General features: G+C 42.7%; 1 protein-coding gene across 3 annotated transcripts in view; it reads left to right on the top strand.

Moving 5' to 3' along the window:
• Nucleotides 1–23,340, top strand: part of GLI3 (GLI family zinc finger 3) — a 214,166-nt gene that overhangs the window by 178,853 nt on the left and 11,973 nt on the right. The gene's annotated exons all lie outside the window — the stretch shown is intronic.

The raw sequence follows: 23,340 nt of genomic DNA on the forward strand, positions 1-23,340 counted from the left end.
TTGTAAGGCCGAGGCTTTATGATGCCTGGCAAACCTTTCTCAATATTCAGAAATTATCCCAGTGACGACAATAAATAATTTACACCAAAATATATGAGCTAAAAGAGAAATTCAGAATAAAGATGCCCTTAGTAATGAAAAAGCAGAAGAGGGTTTTTTTAAGTTTTAGACATAAAATTTAATTGAATTCCACTGTACCTGTTAGCTAATAGCTAATGTTTTGTAGTTTAAGGTGAATTAAATTGACAGTGTGATAGTTTCTTTGTTTTGGGTTTTTTAAAATGCATTTGTTTTTTCTAGTGTTGTTTTTATTGCGAATCTGACTGTGTTATAAGGGTCAACAGCAGAATTCTCTGAAAAACGTGTATTTTTTATGTTTCTGCATGATGGCAACATCTGAATTGGGTTTCTCTAGACATAAAAAAAGAGAGATTAAAATGTTTCTGTGATACAAGGAGTTCTTTTTGGCAGGGCTCAGGATTCAGATATGTTATGATGGTATTTAAGATTACGAGGTGCAAGTCCTGACTCAATACCCCAAAGACAATAAAACCATCATCATCATCATCGCAACCATCACATTCAAGTAGCACAAATCACACTGTAAGAGTCAGCGTGACTCAGTCATGGGGCCCTGGTTTGTGATTTCTTTTCCTGCTCTGACAGAGCCCTGCTGTGGGGACTTGAGCAAGTTATTTCTATCTAGAATTGCAAAGGGCTTTAGGCATCTAACTCTGAAAGTCTGGCCCTTCATCCCGGTCTGTCTCTCCCACATTTTGTCTGCCCTTGATTGCCACAGCCATCTGTTGCATACCTGCAGCAACTAGGGAAATGACGTCCAGATCTCGGTAGGGCTTCACAGTAGGGCAGTCCTGATTTTACTTAGGTGTGTGATTCCAGCAGAAGCGTTAAGTCCATGAGCAGCAGTTTGGCCCTTGAAAATCTCCTCACTGATGTGGCTCATGTATGCCTCCTACTGAAATTTTCATGGGTAAATCCGAGTAGGTACAAATTGCCATAATTGCACTTACCTCAGTGTCTTTGCACTGGATGAGTTCCTGACTTGGTGTGTGCATGTGTGCGCATTTACTAGACACAGAGAAAGCATGTGTCTTGGAGCTGTGAGTACATCCTTTACTCAGTAATATTTACACTGCAGTAGCAGCTGGAGGCCTCGTCAAGCCTAGAGTCCCATGGTGCTAAATGCTGCTCAAACCCAAGAGGAGGAATGGTCCTGATATGGGCATGAGGTCTTCACTCTGTGACTCCGAGGCCATTTGGTGCTGTCTGGAGGTACGTGAGCTAGCTGGTGTACAGGTAGGCATGTAGTTAGGATCATGCTATGCTTCCCAGCAGGGTCAAGGCTTTGCAGGATAATAGATATTAGCCTTCAAATCTTGCAGCAGAGCTCTTCCATGTTGCCTCTCCTGCCTGTACACGCTGCTGCTCTGTGGGTGATCCCAGCCTGCTGGCAGACTCAGCAGAGCCTCAGTTGCTCCAGCCAAAATTGAAGCAGGGTTTGAAGTAAGGTGCTGGGCTCCCACCTGGGACATCAAAAGTATAGATAACCATCCTGTTTTGTTGACTCTACTAATCACCAAGGCAGGGGCAACTGGCATAGATAAAGGCAATAAAGGCTTAAATTGCCCAAGCAAGACTCATCCAGATAACGTGTCAGCATCCCTGTATTGCCTGACACTCAGCAGGGATGATTAGCATGAGCAGTGAGCTACAGTCACGTGTTCACAAGTAGGGTAGATATCTACATGTGATACGGCACTACATCAAATTTTGTCCATACACCTGCTTGCCCATACTAAGGGTAGTCAAGTGAACTGTGCAGTGAAACTAAGAGTGAGCTATGTAGACATTGACAAAGGATTGCAAGAAACCCCTTCTCTGTCACCCACTTCATTGAGTATGTGGTATGTAGCATATATTCAGTAGAAGGGAAAATGGATTTCTATATTTGCCTTGGAAGTATTTAGGGTATTCTTTCACCTGTACAACTCTCTAAACTGGTTCCTTGGGGTTTGGAAGTTCAGCTGGGAAGAGAAATTTCTAAAATGCAGAGTTTCAGAAAAAAGACCTAAAAAGCATTCTGGTACATCTAAAGAATGTAGAAGGTGGCTAAATTTTCAGGATCTATGCAGGCTAGCAGTAAGTCTTTTAATGAATGTAGAGTTTATTTCAGGGGAATAAAGCTACTGTTTGTAGCTATACAAAGTAAGAGACCAGACCCAAAACATCTGATGGCACAGAACAGATTGTTATCCAAGCCTTGCATCACAAAGCACTGGAATTTTAGAGGAACTGCAGTGTTTAGGCAAAAGATTGAAGCATGTTTCTAGCTGTTTGTTTCGTTTCCTAAAGGGTTAGGTACCTCAGCATGAATTTTAGTCACGCCAGGTTGAGCAGAGCTCAGAAGAGCTTTTCCACAATACACAATGCACACAGTTCACATTATAGATGTCATTACTCCCATCATGTATAGGGTGTGTACACAAGCATGTGTTTCAAAAGAGGTAAATACGAATTTGTGTATATTCTGGTCTTTCTGTCACATGAGGATAGCTTTATTATATTTTAGGAATGATGGGACCTGATTTACTTTGAAATCAACAGTAAGTGAATCAGATTCTAGCAATATCTGCATTAAATGGGTGATATAGCATATATGAAACAGCAAATACAAACGCACCTGTGTCTGAATACGTGATATAGCTTTAGAGCAGAAATTGCGATTTTGGGCACAATAGTCGGCATTTGATGGCATTTTTCTGCATTGCTTTGTGTAGCAAAGTCCTCCTGTTATTAGTTTAAAATGTGGGCACTAGCGAAAGTGTTCTTAGGCCCCAAGAGACAGTGTTCTCTGACTGAATTTATGAACAGAACCTGGGCTGCTATGAATAAATGACTAAAAAGCTACATAAAAGAATCGTTATTGACCCACCCAGAAAGGTTTGACACCGCAGTGATTTTGGTGTGGGAGCTCTTATTTTCAAGCAATATGTGCCACTTAGAATTCAGCATGGTTAAATTTTCATGATACATACACCAAAAGGCAAGGTGTTAAACCATTCAGACGCTCTGCCTTGTTTATAGCACCTATCCATCCTTTTCTCCCCCCCCCCCTTACAGTTAATAGAAAGATTCATGATTCTTCATGGTTGTCTATCTAGCGTCTGACAGTACTGACTGCCCTGCTAAAGCAAGTCACTATCTATAATTGATATCCTTCTATGGAATAGGGTACCGGCTGCAATTGAAGGGTTTTGCTGAAAGCTCTTAAATCCTGACAAGTTCTGCCCTTGTTCTGGTTCAGTTGCTGAGCTGCACTGCTGGGATCCCAGGGTTATTTGAACTTGGTACAAAACGGGTGCATGTGTTGCACATTAGGAAATCACAAAGTTGGAGAGCTGCGTTAGAGCCGCCACTGCGTTCGCCTGCCAGGTAGTCTTATTTAGAGTGCGTCGCACTCCTGAAAAGATTGCTTACATTACTGTTTGAACATGTGTATTATAGGTTTCTTTCTTTCACTTCTTCTTCTTAAGAAAGAAAAAGAAAATAAAAAAGATCTTATTTATTTTAAAGCCTCAGTTTGCTGCTGGGGTCTTTATCATTCAGCTGTTTAATTAATTTCTCTGCCCAGTGAGATATTATAATTGGGCTTAGCTGAGCTCGAGTTTGTTTTAAATATGTGATAAATGCACTTGAGCGCCCAGAAGCTAATAAGATATTGTATATTTTTATAAATCTGCTTTTTGTTGCAGTTTGTCTTTTTTTTTCCCCCAGAAATCAGTTTAAGAATAAAATATTGCAAAGGGGTTAGACACTAAAGATAAAAGTTTGTTTAAGAAAATTATCCTTCAAGGAAATGACTGAAGTTATTGTTAAATATTAATACAATGGCAATCAGAAAAACGCAGTGCTGCCTATTTCTCATCCCCCTTGCTGTGTAGCCTTGATGATAATTATTTTTTATTCAAAAACATGCTTGAAGAACTGTAGAGCTATTTTTTGTTAGTGTTTTCTCCTTAATTGTACGGCAATAAAATTCCCTCATTGTTGTTACATGTGATTAGATGAGATCAAAAAGCCCTAAACTGACAGCAATGGCTTACATTCAGGATTTCACTTGCAGAGGTCTTCCTGCCTGTTTGCAAAGCCCCAGCGACTGGAGCGCTCCCACAGCAATCCCTGGGGCAGCTGCTGTAATGCTCCACCAGGCTCCCTTATCGCACCCGAGCCGAAAGCAAAGTTTCTTGTGTTTCTCAGGTACCCACGTGTTCCCAAGGTAATCGCAGTGCACTGAGGATACCCAGAAGAACCATTACATGAAGTTCCCTGGGTTGAGTTTCTTAAGGGTCAGCCCTGATTGGCAGAAGTTGGCCAGCGATCCATGGAGACCTACATAAAACCTGGGGTGTGTCTACAGCCTGCCCTGCCTCGGGTTTTGCAGCATCTATAGTGATGTGGGGTGCCTTTATCAATGCTGTGCACCTCAAAACACTTAAGAAGATGTCTGATCCGGAGGTGAGGAGCACACTGCTCTCTGAAGGACTAGACCTCTTTGGAGTAGGTCATTTTGGATGCCCAAAAGTAAGGACACTCAAAGTCAATAGTCTTTTGAAAGTCTCATTCCCTCTGCTACCATGCTGCCCTTGGCCTGTGGCTTCTCCCTCAGCTCCTGTCCCATAGGAGAGCGGTAGGTAAGGACTGGAGAGAGCTGCACCTCTCTTCTCTAAAAAAAGATCCAACTGCAATAGGAGAATAAGCCAGATTAGAGCAGTTCCCCCGAGTAGTAGCTGCAGTGGTAGAACTGTAAATGACCGTGGGAGTCACGCATTGCCCACCACTTGCAGGAGGAGAAACGGCCCCATGAGCAAACAGCCCTGAGCTGCCAAAGCTGACAGGGTGCTACTCGCAGCTGCGTGGGTAGGCATCTGTGCCTGAAAGGAGGAAATTACACACAGCTGCCCCAAAAGGCAGATTATACTGTGCATTAGTGATTTCTTTTCTCTGGGCACTGGAGGCGGTCTTGCAACTGGTCGTGACGCAGGTGAAGTCCCAGCTATGTGAAGCAAGTCCCTTCACAATTCCAAAGCCATGTAATTACACATCCCAGTTGCATGTGTCTCCACATATGTGCAGGGATTTATTTAAGTTTTAATTCTTCTTTGCAGAGGCAGTTTTCAGTGCATTTTCATTATAGTTTTATTTGGCTCTAGTGCAGTAACACAGAGAAGCTTCAGCCTGTTCGCAGGCTCATTGTGCGTGGCAGTGACAGCCACTGCCCTGAAAGGTTCAGAAATGTTTTCTTTAAATTGAAAAGAGTAAGAAATAGATAAGAACATGAAATCCATTATAGTAATCATTTTTTTCCTGACAATAGGAGAATGTTTTACGTACAACAGCAAAGGGGGTTTTGTTGGTGGCTTTATTCTATTTCATCTTATTTTATTTTTTACTCAGTGGTGTCTGGACCCTAATACATATTTGGAGAAGCAACGCTGTGGACAAAAGAAACCATTCTTCATGTGAGACAAGCCCAGGGCTTGGGACAACATGGATAAGGCAGGGAGTTGTTTTAGAGGCAAGCAAGTGCCATGGAAAGGTTTTTTCCCAGTTTGTGCATCCCCTCAGTATATTTGATCTTCATAGCTGTGACAGAACAAGGGGGAGGAGAGAGAAGGAGGACAGATTATAGCAAATAGTCATAACAAATGTCCATCCAGAAGTTTTTAGATTTTGAAATCCTCTCCTCGCTGCCTGTTTAAAGGCTGAGTTATAATTATGGCACCACCTTATCGTGCTGGATTATAGGCTGCTGAGCCCATAGTTTTAAACCGTGCCAGAATGGTAGCATCATTTGTAGGCCAGCAATTCATTAAATGGCATAGGAAAGCTAGTGAGCAGATCCGTGCCCCTAAGCGCATGTTCGTTTTCTGTTTGTTTCCATATGGGTACCCAATGCAGACTTGTTTAAATGAAGCATGTCTTTAACCCCCCCATCAAAGGTAACCATGTAAGCGCTGTCGGGTTTTAAGGTTAAGTAACCACAGACGGACCTCACTGCTGTTCTGTAGCCTCAGTGGCCCTCGGGGTCTGGCACGGCCCCTGTTTGCCTTCCCAGTATATCCTTGTTCAGCGCCAGCCACCCTGATGCCCTCTGCCTTCCAGCAGTGTTAAAGTCAGCAGTGCTGCCTTGCGAAGAGATCTCATTCACTCTGGGCTTGACCCAAAGGCTAGCTGTGCTTTGGCTCAAGTCCTCTTAAGCACTCCTCTGCACAAGCACATTGGCAGTTCCCCTACCTAGAGTCTGGCTTTTGATGAATCACAGAGGAGAAGGGGAGGGGGAAAAAAAAAAAAGTGGGGATTTCTTTTTTGATAGAGAAAAAGGTTTACAAAAAAATAAATCCAGCCTAATCTGTGAAGTATTAAGAGGGGATTTAGAGAGAGAAATGTAATCATTTTTTAATTTTAATTCCTCTGTAATTAACATTTCTTTCACAGCATTAGGAAAACTTGTTGTTAGTCTGATGCTCCTATGGCTGCTGTTCATATGAGTTGCCAAAGTCATTGTCTTTGAATTGGTGTCCCTGAAAGAGGTTGCTAAACTATGACATGCCATTTCAATAGCACTTCTTTCTCACTGCTGTGGGTAGGGATGAACAGTGTTTTTCCTATGCCCTGAGAAGTTACTCTAGCCATTTAGACTGAAATTGGAACAAGTGGGCACTTGAGTGGAAAGGGCTGTGTGTGGCAGGGAGCAGGGTTTGGTCTCTGGCCACGCTTTTAATCACAAAGCACTGGTGAGGTGGTTTGTGGATATACGTACTTATTTGAAATGTTTATTTTGCCTGAAAGTTCAGCTACTGGACTCTTCCAGGTTAGTGATATTTCATAGGTGACTTCCAGTTTTGGGGAGAAGTGTAGGATAAGAAGCTGCCAGCCAAGTCCTAGGGGAGCCCGTGCTGACTGAGTGACGAACGAGTAGGCAAGAGTAAAGCTGCAGACTGAGTTGGCTCTTCGGCTCCTGACTCTTGTAGGCACATCGTGGAGAAGAGAGAAGAGGGAACTCCCTGCTTGCTGCTTTTGCCAGGACAAAGCGGATTTGCCTGGACAGAGCTGCGGTTTCTGTGCAGCTTTTTTCCTGCCTCGCTACTGCTGACTAAGTGATTTGCTGTTATGTAGCCTGGGTTATTACGGTGAACCAGGGGAAGATCTGCCTCGAACCTCCTGGAGTCCCCTGCTCGGTGTGGCATGTCTGCGCTGCTTTTGTTGCCTCCCAGTGAAGAGGATTTTATCCATAGTGCAGCCCACCTTCCTATCTTTGTCACAAGTGCCGTCTTCTCCCTCGTAGCCGCCCATATCGTACTCAAAAGGTTTGCCCATAGAAACGCGATGCCTGGAAGAATAGAAATCTGAGTGCTGGCCCAGCTATTGCGTGTGGAAGTGCTTTTTCTCAGACAGAAGTGGCAGATCAGCATGCACGAACAGAGGCAGGGACAGGCAAGCTAAATACAGGCACAAGTGCAGCTTCTGCATTTGGTTTTGAGAGGGCTGGGCTGCACAGATTCATTTTTGCAGTCTTCTTTTTTTTTTGTGTAACCTCTTAATAGAAAGAAAAAAAAGAAGCAGATGAGCCTTTTAATCGTAGTGAAACAAATTTAGTGTTTTCCAGTGCTTAAACTTTTGTGTGAGCATGACTTTTCTTCAAGGTGTCGGGTGCCTAATCTATAAAATGAATGGGTGGTGGTTTTGTCAGGAGTGGGTCCTCTGGTGGCTTGCACTGTAGGTATGAGGTCTGCATATACCATTCTTACGTGTATCGCAGGGCTGAGATGCTGCAGTTCTCCATGAGATAAAGTAGTCAAGCTGAAAATGAAACAAAGCTCTAACTGTATCCCTCCTTGTGTTTAGCAGAGATAAACTACAGTGGAGTCTCAGCGCTGCTCCGTTTGGCTTCTGGCAGCAGCTTTAATTGGTAAAATGCAGATTTTTTTTTGATCAAGAGAGGATTATTCTTGTTATCAGTCTGGAGCATCTTATTTCAAGATGAAAAGGCTTCGCTGAATTACAGATGCCAACATTTTTACAAAGCACTTTGGCGATTGACATCTCAAAGAGAAAGTATGATTTATTAGCCTATAATGGCTAACACTGAGCACTGGGCTAGGTCCCACTGATTTCTGAAATTGCTTAATATGAATTGCCTTTTTGTGTAATTCAAGCCCCAGGTTTTTCAAATAAACTTAGAATATAAAGTGTATGAAACATTACATACCTGGAAAGGAAAAACAGTAATGTGCCTGTGTAGCTAAAAAGAAAAGAAAGGCAAAGGAAGGGAGAAAGAAAGAGAGAGAGAAAAAGAGAAGGAGAAAGAAGAAGAAAAGAAAGAAGAAGAAAGATCTACTCTAAATCCATCTTGGTGGTGCTTTTTTACAGTAGTTTGGTTGATATCTTGGCAGGGTAAAGATTAATAACAAGCCTTGTCGCTATCAGTACCTGCTTGTCGATTCTCTGTAACAGGGCTGTCTGTTCAGCATGGAAATTATTGATTAAATAAAAATTGCTATTAGATTGTGATGTGATCCATAATCACAAACAATGGTGGACATTCCTCTTTCAGATCCCAACCCATGCATCAAGTTTTTCCTTGCAGTAATTTATATTGTGCTGACACTCGCACCCATTAGGCTTTTATCCTCTCCTACATGTGTCAAGAAAGCACTAAAAGAAAGAACAGCAGCAGCACAGTGGCAGGTAGGAACTCACTAAATTTTCAGAGAGAAGCACAGCATAGCTTTGCTTCTAGTTAGCACCTTACCCCTGCAGTGATTTCTGCCCGATGAGGGCAACACCCCTTGAATTCAGGAACCTTTCTCAGAGTGTTTTCAGTGAGGGCAAGAGCTTGCTCCACAAGTATTCGTACCTAAAATTACTACTGTCCTTTTTTCCTTCCGTTCTTCCCTTGCCTCTGGTTTTATTTATGATCATTGTTTAAGGTATGCCTATGGATAGGCCCTCCATGTCAGGATGATGTGGAAAGGGGATGCATCCTGGGAGATCCAATACGGTTTTGTAGGGTATTTTTAGCATTCCGGAGTGCAAAGGACAATTGGGTTTCCTGTATTTATTTAGTTCTAATGCTTCCTAATTTGAAGCATCCGGGATTGGAGTGCTTCAGTTAAGACTGCATCACTTTAGGCTGCGTTAATTAAAAAGATAATATCTCACTGTTCTCTTCACAGTACATGTGAGCACGGTACCAACTTTCTTTCTCCTGGGAGAGCCTTTGTCTAAAACTAAAGGAAACTTAGTCAAAATGTCTTCCAGAGTTTGGCCACTTATAGGGATTATGCCCACACAGCTTCTCTGTCCTTTTGTCTGAGAAGATTTAAACAATATATATGTCAAGACTGATCAAGCCCACCTGGCCTGGCTGTTAGGGAGGGGCATTCCTGTAGCTCTGGGCTGTGCATTGTAGATTGTTTTGCCAGTTACCGGCACTAGGCAGGATTACTAAAAGAGTTTTGTACCCCTGTACGAGAGCTGAGAATATAGAAAATTAATACACTGTGGGTATGTGATTTTTTTTTGTTAGTGTAATTTTTCTTAAAGTTAGTAAAATTAAGGCTTTATCCTTTAAAGTGTTATCAGTGCTAATTATCATACAGTGTATATTTCTGTATCTTGCTACCGTTGGAGTAGTTTTTGCATATCTTTCTTGTTCCTAAACCATTTCCAATTTTATCACAGATAATCAAGTAAACCCTAACTGCAGTATTTGACCATTTGCCACAATAAATTAGGCTTAAAGAGTGTTTAACAGTGAGCGTAGCTTACTTCATTATGTGGGGGCAAACAGAAGTTTTCAGGCTTGGCCACTGTCATTTAAATCAAGAGACTACTTCATTTTCTAAAGCCGGAGCATGTGCCTTGCACACCTCCCTCCAGTGCTGCCACTTTCTCCGCGTGGATCAGAGCCAAGGGATTACCAGCCAGGAAATTAATTGCCAAGGGGATTCCGACACTTACGGTTAGTAAAAAAAGCCTGAACAAAGAAGCGTGTTTTATATCGCATTCTGTAGGCGCCAGGCTCCAGCTCTGATAGTTTTTGGATGAGGGAGAGTTAGAGAGATACAGGACTGCCCTTTGGTTTACTCCTGCAGACTTCTGGGGCTGACCGACAGTGCAAGTCTGGGCCGTTCAGATGGTGCCACAATGGTATATAGGAGAACAGATGAATCTTTGAGTTAAACCAGACTATTTAGGATTGTTTTGTAGTTACCAGAATCACCTGTAAGTTCACTGCAAGTCAATTAAAGTTAGTGTGCAGAATGCAGGGCAGAAAAGAAATTGGCCTTGGCTCTTTTCTAAGTGCCTTAGGTGATACCCTCATGTACTACTAAGAGATCCTGTACAGTTTTCATTCCAACAGCTCAAACAAGTCTGTAGTCTAGCTACAACACAAGACTGTCTGTGGTACATACGAGAGAATAGAAAATGTTAACCCGTGGCAAGAGAGAGATGAAAGAAGGTATATCTCTGCTGCTGCTCCCTGGAGCAACAAGAGTGACTAACTTCTAACACGTGACAGGCTTTTGCTAACCCCGACTTTGCTCTAGGATGTGGTTGGGATGACCAAGCCTAGCGCAGATGTGAAACATAAATTCTAAATGCATGTCCAGTGGAAAAAAGCCGAGGGAGGTCTCAGAGGAGCAATAAACTGTTGCATGTGCTGAAGCTTGTTAGAAATGTGTCTTAGAGATGTTAGGAAGGAAGTGCCCGAAATATCTTCCCCAGTTCAGTCGTGATGTCATGGCTTCAACACACCACTGCTTCTGTCACCCACCAATGTTGTATTAATTCTACCAGGATCTCCTCTGTGATTAAACAAATGTTAAAACATACATCGTCTAGTAAAGATTTTGGTAATGCTTATCACTGCCATCAGTTTTCTTTGGTTCTGTGAAAAGTGTTGTGTGTTGTTAAGTTGCTACATTCCTGACTTTCTTAGGGTTTTCTGTGCGTTTCATTCTAAGAAGTGGATCAGACGTTATCTCCTAATCTGAACTGCAGCTTTCGTAGATTATGTGTGAGGAGACACTAAGTGCATTTATTGAAAAAAATCCTTCTATTCAACAGTCTCTTTCTGCAGATAAAGCACTGGTATTTTTATGATCCGGACAATTTGTATGTGTCCATGTGGTAAGCATAGGACTCTCTTTTAAAAAATTAAAAAGACTTACTGATTGATTTGCACAGGAAGATCCTGCTGAGGGAATATCTTTTCTTTCATTTTAAGTGTATCAACGTTAGCTGTGCTGTAATCATTAAAAAAGTACTAAAACCAGAAGAAAGTGCACAGTTTTACAAAATCTGGTCCAAGGTTGAACTAAATGAAGTGCATACTGTTTAGCAAGTCCTGTCTACATACTTGGTGTTACTGTCCATATGTTTAATACACTCCAGAGAGCAGATCCCGTTTAATTGTCTGACCTTTACCTTGCTATTTCGCCTCATTAGGAGCATAGGATTTTCAGTAAAAGGCGGCAACGGTTTAACTTTTTTGTAAAGGATCAGGTACTTTGCTAATCCTTCTGTTTAGATAGATGGCCCATTGTATTGGTCTGTGAGTTTGGAAGACTTCAAAATCTTATTCAAAGAGTACTTTTTAGTTTTTCCTTGTTCTACCTTGCTATAGCCTTTCATATGTTTATAAGTTGGCTCATGGGATTAAGTGATTTGTCTCTGCTAATATAAAATGATATAAAGCTGCTGTAATATATGGTTACATTTTAACTCAAAGAGCCTGCTGGTACTAACCTGCTTGCAGTCTACTTCCAAACTCGTGCACTGAAAGGCCGTGTAAATTTTGACAGATTTTTGTCATTAAAACCATACAATTTTTATAAAACAGCTCTGGCTTTATATATTCATTTGGTGCACCACAGTTGTTGGGATATTTTGCTGGGTACTTTTTTACTTCCTTTTTTTTTTGGCTCAAGGCATGCTTACTGTTGAGCATTTATTTCTTGGCTCCACCAATCTGGTCTATGTTGTGGAGTATGAAGATGAGAAATCTCTTCCCATTTTATTTTCTTGTGAACATGTCCTATTTTAAAGGAAAATATTATTACTTTGAGCATGGTTTGAACCCACGGCTCAATAACTAACTATAAGAGCTGCTAAAGCCCCGCTCCTGCAGAGAGCTCCATGTGTTTGGACCCAGTCAAATTTAATGGGCTCCGGGCTGCCACAGGAGCCTGTGCAAGCAGAGCAGTGAGCAGAATCAAGATCTGTGCGTCTCATCTAGGAGCAATGGCTGGAATTTATCAAAGCCAAACAATATGGGGGGAGAATAGTTAATTTCAGGTTTAATATATACACCAGGTGCTGATTTCCATTGAAGTCGGATGAGTTATGGTGGCAGGAAGGAGGCCTATAGATTTTTGTCTTCTGCAGCAATGTGGGAAAACATCCGAAGTATTTAGTTCTTCTGCCTCGTGTGTGCTTCTTACAAAACCAGGACGGTATTTTCATTCTTCATACTATTTGCAAATAAGATGAAATGCCTTATAGTAATGCCTCTTTATGATGACTTCCTTCTCAAGTGTGCTGGCAGGAGTCTTTTGTGGTCTTTTTTTGCCGGTGAGAAAAATCCAGGAATAGAATATATGCTTTTAAGTGTGTTACGCTAACATCTGTAGCAGTGCTATAGTGTCGGGATGTTCAGGTTTTGGGGCTTTTTTTTAAGGTAAGGCCTGTTTTTCACGTATGTTTTTGTTAAAGATTGTACACAGCTGTGAGTTCAGATTTGTAAAGATGGAAGTCAGCCATTGCTCGCATTGGGTACTGCCTGTGGGGGAGTTTTAATGGGTTTAAATTTGGTTTTCCTAGAAATTCTGTAGCAGTTGCATGTAAAATCAATTTTTATCCCTACATGCAAAGATCATGAAGCAGAAAATTCTGAAGTTGAGCCTCAGGTGGTTTTCTCTCCTTCCATATTCAGTCACTCCTAGAAGGTGTCAAACAGTGCATTTTCTAGGCAACATGCACTGGTAATCTCAGACCTAGTGAAGGGCAGATGTTTGGTTTCAGGCCAGTCTTTACCCTCTTCCCCATCCAACTGTAGGAAAACCTCTGCCCTTGTTTGCGCACTACTATTTTGACTAGGTTGAGAGAGGAATGTGTAACAGATTTGCAGGGAACGTGGAGCTCTTTGCAATGAGGATCGCCTCTCTTGTGAGCTTATGGCAGAAACAGGCATTGCACCTCCTTGCAGTCATGCCGTAGAGCTGTTTCCCGAAGGGAGGAATCCTTCCTGCATCCCAAGCTGTAGCACTGCTGCCTGTAGCCAGCTCTCAGAAGGCCTGCGGGGAGAGCTTGTGTGCATGCGTGATGGAGAAGGAAGGAAGGAGAGCCGGCCAAACAGGCTGACGATCATCAGTGCAGGGCTAGGGTATGCGATTTGGGAGAGGACCACCTTCAGTCACTATTGCATCGTAAAGGCCAACATCACAGTTTCATCAGTCAGCAGCGGGACCTAAACCCTTCAGCCAGCGGCCTTTGTTCAGTCTCTTCTTCCAGCCCTGGCCTTTAGCGCCAAGTTTGAATTCTCCATCACTGGTGCACACTTTGCCTGGCTTCTTTCTCCCTCTGCTTTTCTCCTTGCTAGTCTCTTTCGATCTCTTGGTTTACGCTGCAGGCACACAATTAGCCCAGATTTTTCTCATGTGACCTTTCCACAGAAAACAGGTAAAATGTGGGTATAATTTGGGGACCTAAATGTGAAGAACATAAAAAACACAAAAGTAAGCCAAACATGGATATGTAAGATTATTTTTCTTAAAGTGATTTCTGTGCACTGCTAAAGTCTTGGTGAAGGTGAAAGGTGTAATAGGGTCCTACCTGTCAGGTTGCCTTTTCCAAAAGGGATTACCCTCCAGCAAAAGGCTTTCTTGCTGTTAGCATAGCAGTTACATGGTCAGCACAGCTCTCAAACTGTGCGTCCAAACATGCACGGTTCGCACCAAGAAAGCTGCTGGAGTGAAATTGGAGGAGAGTTTACCAGCATCCATGCAGCCATGTGGAGCGTGTAGTACAAACTGCAGGAGTTGTGCAAGGAGTGCACTGCGGCAGAGGCAAGCGGGAGGACGGCCAGAGCAGGGAAGCAGTGCAGACAGCAGACAGGTAGGAGAAGGTCGTTGGGAGAAATGCCAGGAGTGGTCAGCTCGCAGTTGGCCCCTTGTACTCTTTCAGGAGCGGTGAGGGGGCACTTCTTCCCTACAGGCTCCTTCATCCCAGTGCCCCAAGAACTTAGTCATCCTCACGGTCACCCTGTTGCATCTTTCCCTGCTTCAGCAATTCTCAGGAGAGCAGAGCATACCCTTGGAGGGCAGAGACAACCAAAACATCCCTGCTTGAGAACAGTTGACTTGAGCACCTGGTTTGTGGTTTCCACTTTCAGTTCCTTCACTTCTCTGCTGCAGGTCCCTCACACATGCAATTAGCCCTGTCCTTGGGCAGGTCACAGGTTCAGGTGGTTGCAGAGAGAGGTTGAGCTTTCTTTTTTTGGTAGCATCACAAAATATTGAAGCAGTGATACCTTGCTTGAACAAAGGCAAATGCAATACAGAGCATCAGTGCTGGTGGAACTGGCAAAGCCCAGTTATCACAGCAACACTCACTGAAAAATTATTTCCATACATTTGGAAAAAAAAAAAAGAGTAAAGAAAGCTAGAATTCCTGTAAAATACCAGCTTTACTTATTAACCTCCCAGCTAGTAATACAAGAATCCAACCTTCAGGAAAGAGACGGCACTTGATTTTAGACAGTTATGGAGCGGAACATCAGAGAAGAAACAAAGCTGAGAGTCATCAGAGCATCTTTCCTACCATTGTAAAAGTGGAATGATTAACGTCCACAACATTTATGTTGATGTTCTGGCAGAAAGTCATTTATTAAATTTTTAGGTTTAGGAAATAAAGATGCAATTTCTGCCCATTGCTTTATAGCTGCATGCTCTTACACAGGAAATCAAGGGAGAGCTGTAAAACATTGCCCTTGATGGAGCTGCATTTTGCTGCTAACAGACTTAACTGTACTGTATACGTGAATATATGTATATTAAATGAAACAAGAACAAGATGTGATCTTATTGGGAAAGAATCCCTGCAATATCCCCTAAGTTCCATTGCCTTACAGAATATCCCAAAGCCTACCAAAAAGCTGTCCAAAGCCTAGAATCATAGATACAGGCTGAGGGAGTCGGTTCCCAGCCTGACGAGCAAGCTGTGTTTGCCCTGTTGGTATTATATCATATCCATACTGTATAACTACTATATCAGAGATTAAAAGAAGGTCATGCTGTATTATGAACCGCTGTCTTTATTTTTAGGATTAGATAACTTTTCTCTTTTTTTCCCCCACTGATTCTCTTTATGTCCTAAGGGCAGATCCTTTCTCTTGGGTCAGGAATGTAATAAGGCAGGTTTTCCTCTCTCCAGGATATTGTGTCTGTCTCACTGTGTTTAAATTGCCGCAGAAAGCTCTTCTGAGCAAAATACAGTATTTTCTTTGTACAAGAGCCAACGATTGACGTATCCTTGGGGACTTCTCTGTCTTTAGCATTTAAACATACAAGTTGGATATGTTTAACCTATTGATAGGCAACAAAGACAACTACAGAATTTATTGCAAGAGAACAAAAGGAGAAGCAGAAAGAAAACAGCTTTTTTTTAACTTGGGGATTGAGAACTTTTATTGCTGCTGTTAGTGCAGAGAGATGAAAAAAAAATAATCAGACCTATATTTTCAGCTGAAACGGGGAGGTGAGAAGAAAACAGTCCTGCTGGGTTGTGTCCTTTGAATTAGCATATTCCTATTTATTAGTAATACAGTTGCACGTTTAGAGAACAAGACTTCTCCAAGCCCATACATAAAAAAATCATTTGATTCACAATAGCTTGGTTAAACAGCTTTTGGGTCAAAAAGATGACTCCTGTTCGGGCTTATAGTAAACTCCACAAAATGCAAATGTTCATTAATTATTATTAGATTGACTGCTCTCGGTCTTTTTGCATTCCCTGCTTCCAAATTTGTATGCGCCATGAGACAAGAACAGTCTCTTTCCATGTATTCCACTGACCCCAGATCTTTAATACATTTTTAAATATGGCTGTAAACCCAGTCTTCTTCCAGTGGCAGCTGTGCTGGCCCAAGACAGCTGTTGGTCCCAACCGTTTGCTGCAACATCTCTGGGGTTCCACGCAGTCTGCCCTTCCCATGGGAACGCTCCCTCAGACGCTGGAGTCAAAACAGCCAGATTAGCCCAAGCCCTTTGGACCGAGGCAGGTGAATAAGCAGTTTATGAGCTACTGAAGCAATGGTGGTGTAAGTACAGCAACATCTTGCTAAGAAAAGGTGATGAGCTGTTACGGGGCACAACCACGCAGTGTCAGCGCGGCCAGAACATGATGTGATTCCCACACCCTCCTGCCACTTTCCTCCTTTCTTACTGTTTCCATCCTCTCTTCCAGCATTGGTTTCCATGCTGCCCTTCTTCTATGCCTGTCGTCCTCGTCCATCTACTTCTGTGGGCTGTCTCAAGTTATAAATCATCATTATTTTTCAGTTGACTTGGGCTTCTAATTTTGATCCCTCCCTTTTTTCATTGACTGCTATTGCCAGTTGTCAAGGGACAGAGATGGTAATCCAGAGCGGCACAGTAATAAATGAGCTTCAAGCATGCATTCAGCTGAAATGCTGACTGAAGTCTAATTCTTTTTTCTTACAATTAAGTATTAACAGTCATGTACACAGAGTTCATATATTGTTTGTAAAATAGCATAAGTTATATTTCCTATTTTCCACATATTTCAGTCCTTTCTGAAATAACCATGCTTTTGACTGAAACTTTCTTTATTTGGTGATTTGGGTTTTTTCTTAGTGAGTAAAACTTCTTTAGTCACATGGGAGTTATAAACATTTGTGGTACCTATTTTTTTTTAATACTGTTAAAAAAGTCACACTCCTCTTTCTCACATGTAACCCCAAAATATCTGATGACTGAAATGTTGTATGCCACTAGTACTCATTTAGGGTTACAATCATGACCAAATCTAGGGGGAGCGGGGGGGCTTCATTTGTTGATAGTGGAAAACTTTGAAAATTAAGTATTGTGATTGAATTACAAGATCAAACACTGAAGGGTGAGGAGTGCAGTGTGCAGACAGAGTATTTAGTGCGTTCATTATACACAGAGGAAATGCCGTGCAGTGCTTTTAAGATCCAGCTGATTTTAACTGTGGGTATTCCATTTCAGCAAAGGTGTCAAGACTGTCGAGGTGCTGACCTGCTTTGGGCCAGATCAGCGGATTGTATAAATTGTCGTGTTGCTAATCAGCGTTAGCAGAGATCTGTCACAACAGCATTTCTTAAATCTTCCATAAAGTATGCAAGACAGCCTCTAGAACTGTAAAAGAATAACAATAAATGCATCCAAAGGAAAGGAAGCAGGAGTGGAGATAGTTATCTGAGCTTCTCCACAGGCATGTGCCTATGCAGAAATGCAGAGTTCTTCATGTATAGCTAGAACTTTGACTTGGCTTTAGGAACTGCAAGCGGCTTAAGCATTTATGCCACCATAAAGGTGTAAAGCAGCTTAAGTGCTTCTTCCGTCTCAGGAACTAAAAATGGCTTAAGTACTTATGCCACCCTAAGGACATGAGGTCAAAAGCGTACTCTTGACTTATGCAGCAGGGAGGAGACATTCGTCTCTTGTGGTTGTTTAGCCTGTTGTGCCTGCAAATGATCTTCAGTAGGGAAAGGACAGAAGGGACCCATACCTATTTTCCCAGAGATAAGAGGAAATTAAAATGCATGCATTATTCTAACAGTCACAGAGGTTAGAGAGACTCGATTGCAGTGATGGGAAAGTGTCCGAAAAGTCTGCTGGAGACTTCCCTCCATGGAGATGCAGGGTTTTCCTCCTCACAACAGGATTTCTATTGTCACAGGACATTTCCTGCCTCACCAGGGCCTCCTTTATACCCTGTCTTCTCTACAAAGCTTTTGTCTGTCCATCTTGTCGTGGATCATGGAGTTAATCTTTATCAAGATGTTAATGAGATGGTAGGGAGGCTTGCGTGATGTCATCTCTTAGTTGCCTGACTACCTAAAATGGTAGTGAGGAGCAGTGATGAGCCATGGATTGCATCCCTGGGGAGCAGGCAGGCATGGCTACTTGCTTAAGTGCTGCCCTGTCACTTTGCTGAATGCTGATATTCTTCATACAATCATTCAGATGCCTCAGGAAACCGTGTGGGTCAAGAACCTCAAAAGTATGCACATCATTCATGAACAAGTGACTACTTTCAGTGGGAATCAGAGACCTAAATACTTCTGTGTATGTAGGCTTTAGCTTTCCTGGTCCTTAAATCTTGGATTCTACTGTGGCCATAGCAGTAAATACTATTTCCCAAGGTTTGTTGTTAGGAGGGGTACGTTCACAAGCTGTGAGATACTCGGATGCTTTGGTAATGGTCTCAAGTCCAAAGTGAAGGAGAGATCTGTACTGACAACTAAGCTAGGTCAGAGAAGTTTGAATTCTGTTACGTCAAGTCTGGTGAGCTCTTGTATACTTCACACTATTCTGGCTGAGAAGGCTGAAGTCATACTAGAGCAGATGAAGAGTAGGGCTGAGAGGAGCACTGAGGAGAGATGGACTAACACAGTCCTGGAAGTGGCAATGAGGAACCTGGGAACAAAATGACAGGCAAGACACAGGGACTTCCACACCTCAAGCCAAAGCAGGGTAAGAGGGGGAATGAGGACTTGGTCATCCTAGAGAAGACCAGAAGGAACCAGCTCTTTAATCCAGCAAATGAAGGCAGAGAGGAGAGTGCTGTCAGTTTGCTGGGGTGGGGAAGGGAGGGAAAGAAACACCGTGCAGGGGCGGAGAGCTGTTTAAGCTAAAGGATAGTGTTGGCACAAGAACAAATGAGTATAAATTGGCTGTGAATAAATCGAAGCTAGAAATTAGTTGCTAACCAGCAGAGGAGTGAGTTCCTAGAAGAGCATTCCACAGGGAGCAGAGGGAGCAGATCACCAATGTATTTAGAAGATGAAGCTTGCTCTGTTCGTGACTGGGATTATGTGTAGCAGGGCTTGCCACAGCAAGGGATGGGCCCGATGAGCAGAAACCCTGCTCCTCTTTCTTAACTGTATGTGGGCTTAAGGGCAAATCTACATCCCCTATGCAAATAGGAGTGTTCCCTGCAGGACTTACAGGTCAGGGACAGCTAATCCCCTTCCAAACCAGCCTCAGAGCTATCCAGTCTGTTACTGCCGGACACAATCTCTGCACGTGTCCTTTCTGCAGCCCGTAGGCTCCGCGACTCCCTCATGCAGCTGCGGGATGAGCTGCGTCTATTAGCCGTTCCACTGCGATGCCTCTTCGCCATTCATGCGTCATCTCCTACACAGCAAATGCAGCGGCTCTGCTGTTTTGAGGGACTTTCTGTGGCAGCACAGTCCAGGGGGAGATTTGTGCTAGAGGGTGGCTTAAATGCTGCCTGTGCTTGATGTCAGTAGTGAGATTTAGTGAGAAGTTATTTAGCACCTACTTTTTAAATTTTTAAAATATAGGGAAATAACTGCGATAAGATAAAAGTCTGAAATTGTTATCGTATAATTGAAATTAAACCAGTTTTTGGCAATGGTGATATGCCTTCCGCTGTGCCACTAACTTGACACACTCTGGTCTCTTCCCAGTTTTCTCCTAGCATACGCTAGGGCAGTGTGGCTAGGTTAGAAAACAGAATCAGGAGATTTTCCAAATGTTTTCTGCTTTATCCCCCAAATAACACTTTGCTTTCAGATGCAGTCTCAGTTGCAGGTGACAATCATTCTTTTTCCTGTTGCTTCTAACTCATTCCACTGGCATGAAGAAGCTTTCCTCCTGCTGTTTGACTACTGTGAGAGCACATTTGGCCTTTGTTTATGTATTGAATAGCTAATGGGTACCAAGTAGTCAGCTAGGGTATGCACAGATACTCCTTTCTTCTAAAAAAACACGTGGAGGATGGAAATGGAACACTAAGATTATTGCAGATCCTACCTCCAGTGTCACCTCGCATCATCTCCTACAAGATGGAGTTGCACATAGGGTGTGCGCTGATTATATGAGAACATGTATGATGTAAGGTGTTCCCTTCTTTGATAGTATTTCTTACCATGTAAGCATTTATGCTTCCAGGTCACTTCAGGTTGTGCTCCCTGTTACCTCTGTTTTTTGAACTTCCCCAGGAGAGATGACAGGCCAACTTCAGCCTTGATTTCAATGAATTTGGTGGCTTTTTTTTGCTCTGGTATTGAAATCCATCTCAGAGCTCCCTCCTTAAAAGCGAGGGCATTTCTGAGACCAAAATCAGTATTTAGGTCAGCTCCCTCTGTTCATTTTAGGGTGTTTTGGAGCCAAATGATAATAGCAACATTTTTTAAAGAAAAGAAAATGAGCCAGCACAGACTGAGGTTTGGTAATGAGCATTGAAGTGGCATGAAAGTGACTGGTATTCTGCAAATGACCCCTGTTTAGCAGCTTTTCGGAGCCGTGTGCAATGGGAGATAGCTAGTAGAATCCCAGCTTTTAGTGGGGGCTGGTTTTTTTTCAGGTCGGAAATTCTTAATAATACAGAGCTGGTGCTTCAGAGCCTTATGTTAGCAAACCTGACACTAGGGAGTAATATCATTGGCTTTCATGTGCCTATTTACTGTAATAAGGATTACCAGTGTAAGTAAAACTTGCAGGTTTGGGCCTACAAAATTAACAGAAAAGCCTTTTCACATCCTGAAACTGCATCAAAATTCAATTTCACAAGGAAAAAAAAAATCCTTCTGATCTAGTCCCTGGAATGTGACATTTCATGGGTGTAATAAGGTTACAAACAGATTATAAATTGAAACCCTATAAATCCTTATTGTACTGTACCAAAGCTTCTGCTTTGCATAATACTCTTATTCCTGACTGTTCTTTGTTTTACAAGCTCAAAACTATTCATTCCCTCTCATAATAGAGACCAGGGAGCCAAAAACACCATGCAAAATCCAAAGGTAATTATCTGAGTCAAAGAACCTGAATGCCAGAGTTGACAAACTTCTGAACTTTTCCAATTGCCATTGTTTACACAGTGAGACCTCCCTCTTCCTTTCAACACGTTGTAAATGTTGCACATTGTTTCTGCCAAATGATAACGATAAAAAATCCCAGTGTAGATTTAGTTCGTGTTTTGTATTTCTGCATACACGTCCATAGCAGATGACTGATCAGTTTTCAAATCATAACTTGAGCATGTGAGGGCATTTGAATCTGACCCTGTGTGGTTAGGATTGTAAATGCTGTGAATCTCCTTACCTGAGAGCACTGCTGGTTTCTGCTGTTGGCCTCTGACTTGTGCTAATTTAATGTCTAGCAAGTGTCTTCTTCCAGACCAGCCTTCCAGTATTCAGGTGCATTTATAGGTCTGCTAAAATATCACCCCTCTCCAAAACCCAATTGAGCGGCTCATCTGAGAGCTAAAGAAATTACCCAGATTAGCAGATGATGTCATGGGCTCATTTCTTCTAGGCTTGACCTGAAGATGAGGGCCCTCAGAGGGGTTGAATGACAATGAGATGGCTTTGTAGGTGATCTCTCAGAGCCCACTTGGAGCATCAGAGCAACGAGGGAAAACAGCACAAAGAAAGGTTTGATTGTAGGAAGAGCAGAGGGAGTAGGAAAGGAGTGACAGGATAAGAGGGCACGGCAGATGAGTATGGAGGGGCACAGTAGTGCAGTGACCTGAAGGTGATCACAAGGTACTTGACAGATGAGCCAGTGGACTCACGTAAAGAGGTGAATGATCAAGTCACCCTCCTGGGCAAGCTTTGTCAGCCGCTGCAGTGAGCCTGGGCTGGGGAGGGAGTGAGGAAGGGAGTTTTATGCCCATGAGAAAGGCCAGTTTTAGAGGATGCTCACACTGATAAAGGCTAGAGGTCTGGAGCAAGGAGCAAGCTCATTTGCAGGGACAAAGAGAAACAGTGTCCTATGGAGAATTTCTCTGAAGGAGCATCCATGGTGCCTGAGTGTCCACACAGCAGGAGATAGAGGGAAGTGCTGTTGTGAACTGATTGAACCAGCCTTGAAGTTTTTGTATCAAATGGAAAAACCTGTGCCACACACTCAATTTTCATTTCCCTCTTGACTGTGTAGGTTTAACCAAATAACTCATAGTCTGTAATGTTTACAGGAAGACTTGGCCGAGAATTACTTTAACGCATTGAGTTTGGTCCTGTTATTTCTTTCTCTTTCAGGAAAGAAGAGTGCACATTAACCTCACTGTACTCTTCCGATGCCATTTCACAGCGCAGGGCATCTGTATGCTTTTGGTACAGGCCTGTGTAGTACGAATAGACTAGAGATCTGCACTGGAAACATGAACTCCTGCAAGATTATGTGTTGTATGTTGTCCAGCACATCTGCTCTGTTCATGTGCTCTGCGCCCCATCACAACTTTTAAGAAATGGCAATAAAGTTTCAGAAAGAGAAAAAGATCAGTCATCTTTTATGGGCAGCGCACATCTGTTTGCCATGGCGATGCCGCATAATTGTGAACATAAGTGATTTTATTTGGTTTTCTGATTGTTTTCAGGACTTTAGAAAAGATAGGATTATCTTCTTTGTGTTCCAGTATGAACTACTGAGTTTCTGTACGGCTGGCTTTTTCTGTGAGCTACTTACAGAGCAGATACAGATTTCATCCCTATTAACTCTGGAAGGAGTTTGTCTCATACCTCAATGGAAATAATCGCATTTGCTGAGAAATGCAGCCATCTAGTGGCACAGCTAGCAACCTGTGATAGAAAGTACAGAAATGGTGAAGTCTCTGAGGCAGGCTTTCTCCAAGAGTCCGTGAGGATGAGTCAGGTAGCTCCAGCTGAAATTCCAGCCTTCATAAACCTTTGAAAGTCCAGGTGTAGGGTGCTTTTGTTGCTTTCTGAAGCTGTGTAAAAAATTCAAACAGTTAAAGCTTGAAAAAAACCCAAACCCAAACTTGAGGGTGGCCCTGATTCATCTGCCCATTTCTGCTCAGAAGCACAATCAGTGAGAATTAAATCCATATTTAAATGCTCTGCTGAACTGGATATTACTGAAGGGAACAGAGCAAGCTACTTTTCTGGAAGAGTAAAAGGTAGATAGCCCCGGCCTGTCCCTGGATGCAGTCACGCAGATGACACTGACCAGAGCAAGGGACATGTATGTGTGTCAACAGGCATGGGGCAGGTGTCGC

The sequence above is a fragment of the Balearica regulorum genome, chromosome 2, assembly GCF_011004875.1.
Source record: "Balearica regulorum gibbericeps isolate bBalReg1 chromosome 2, bBalReg1.pri, whole genome shotgun sequence".
Lineage (NCBI taxonomy): Eukaryota > Metazoa > Chordata > Aves > Gruiformes > Gruidae > Balearica > Balearica regulorum.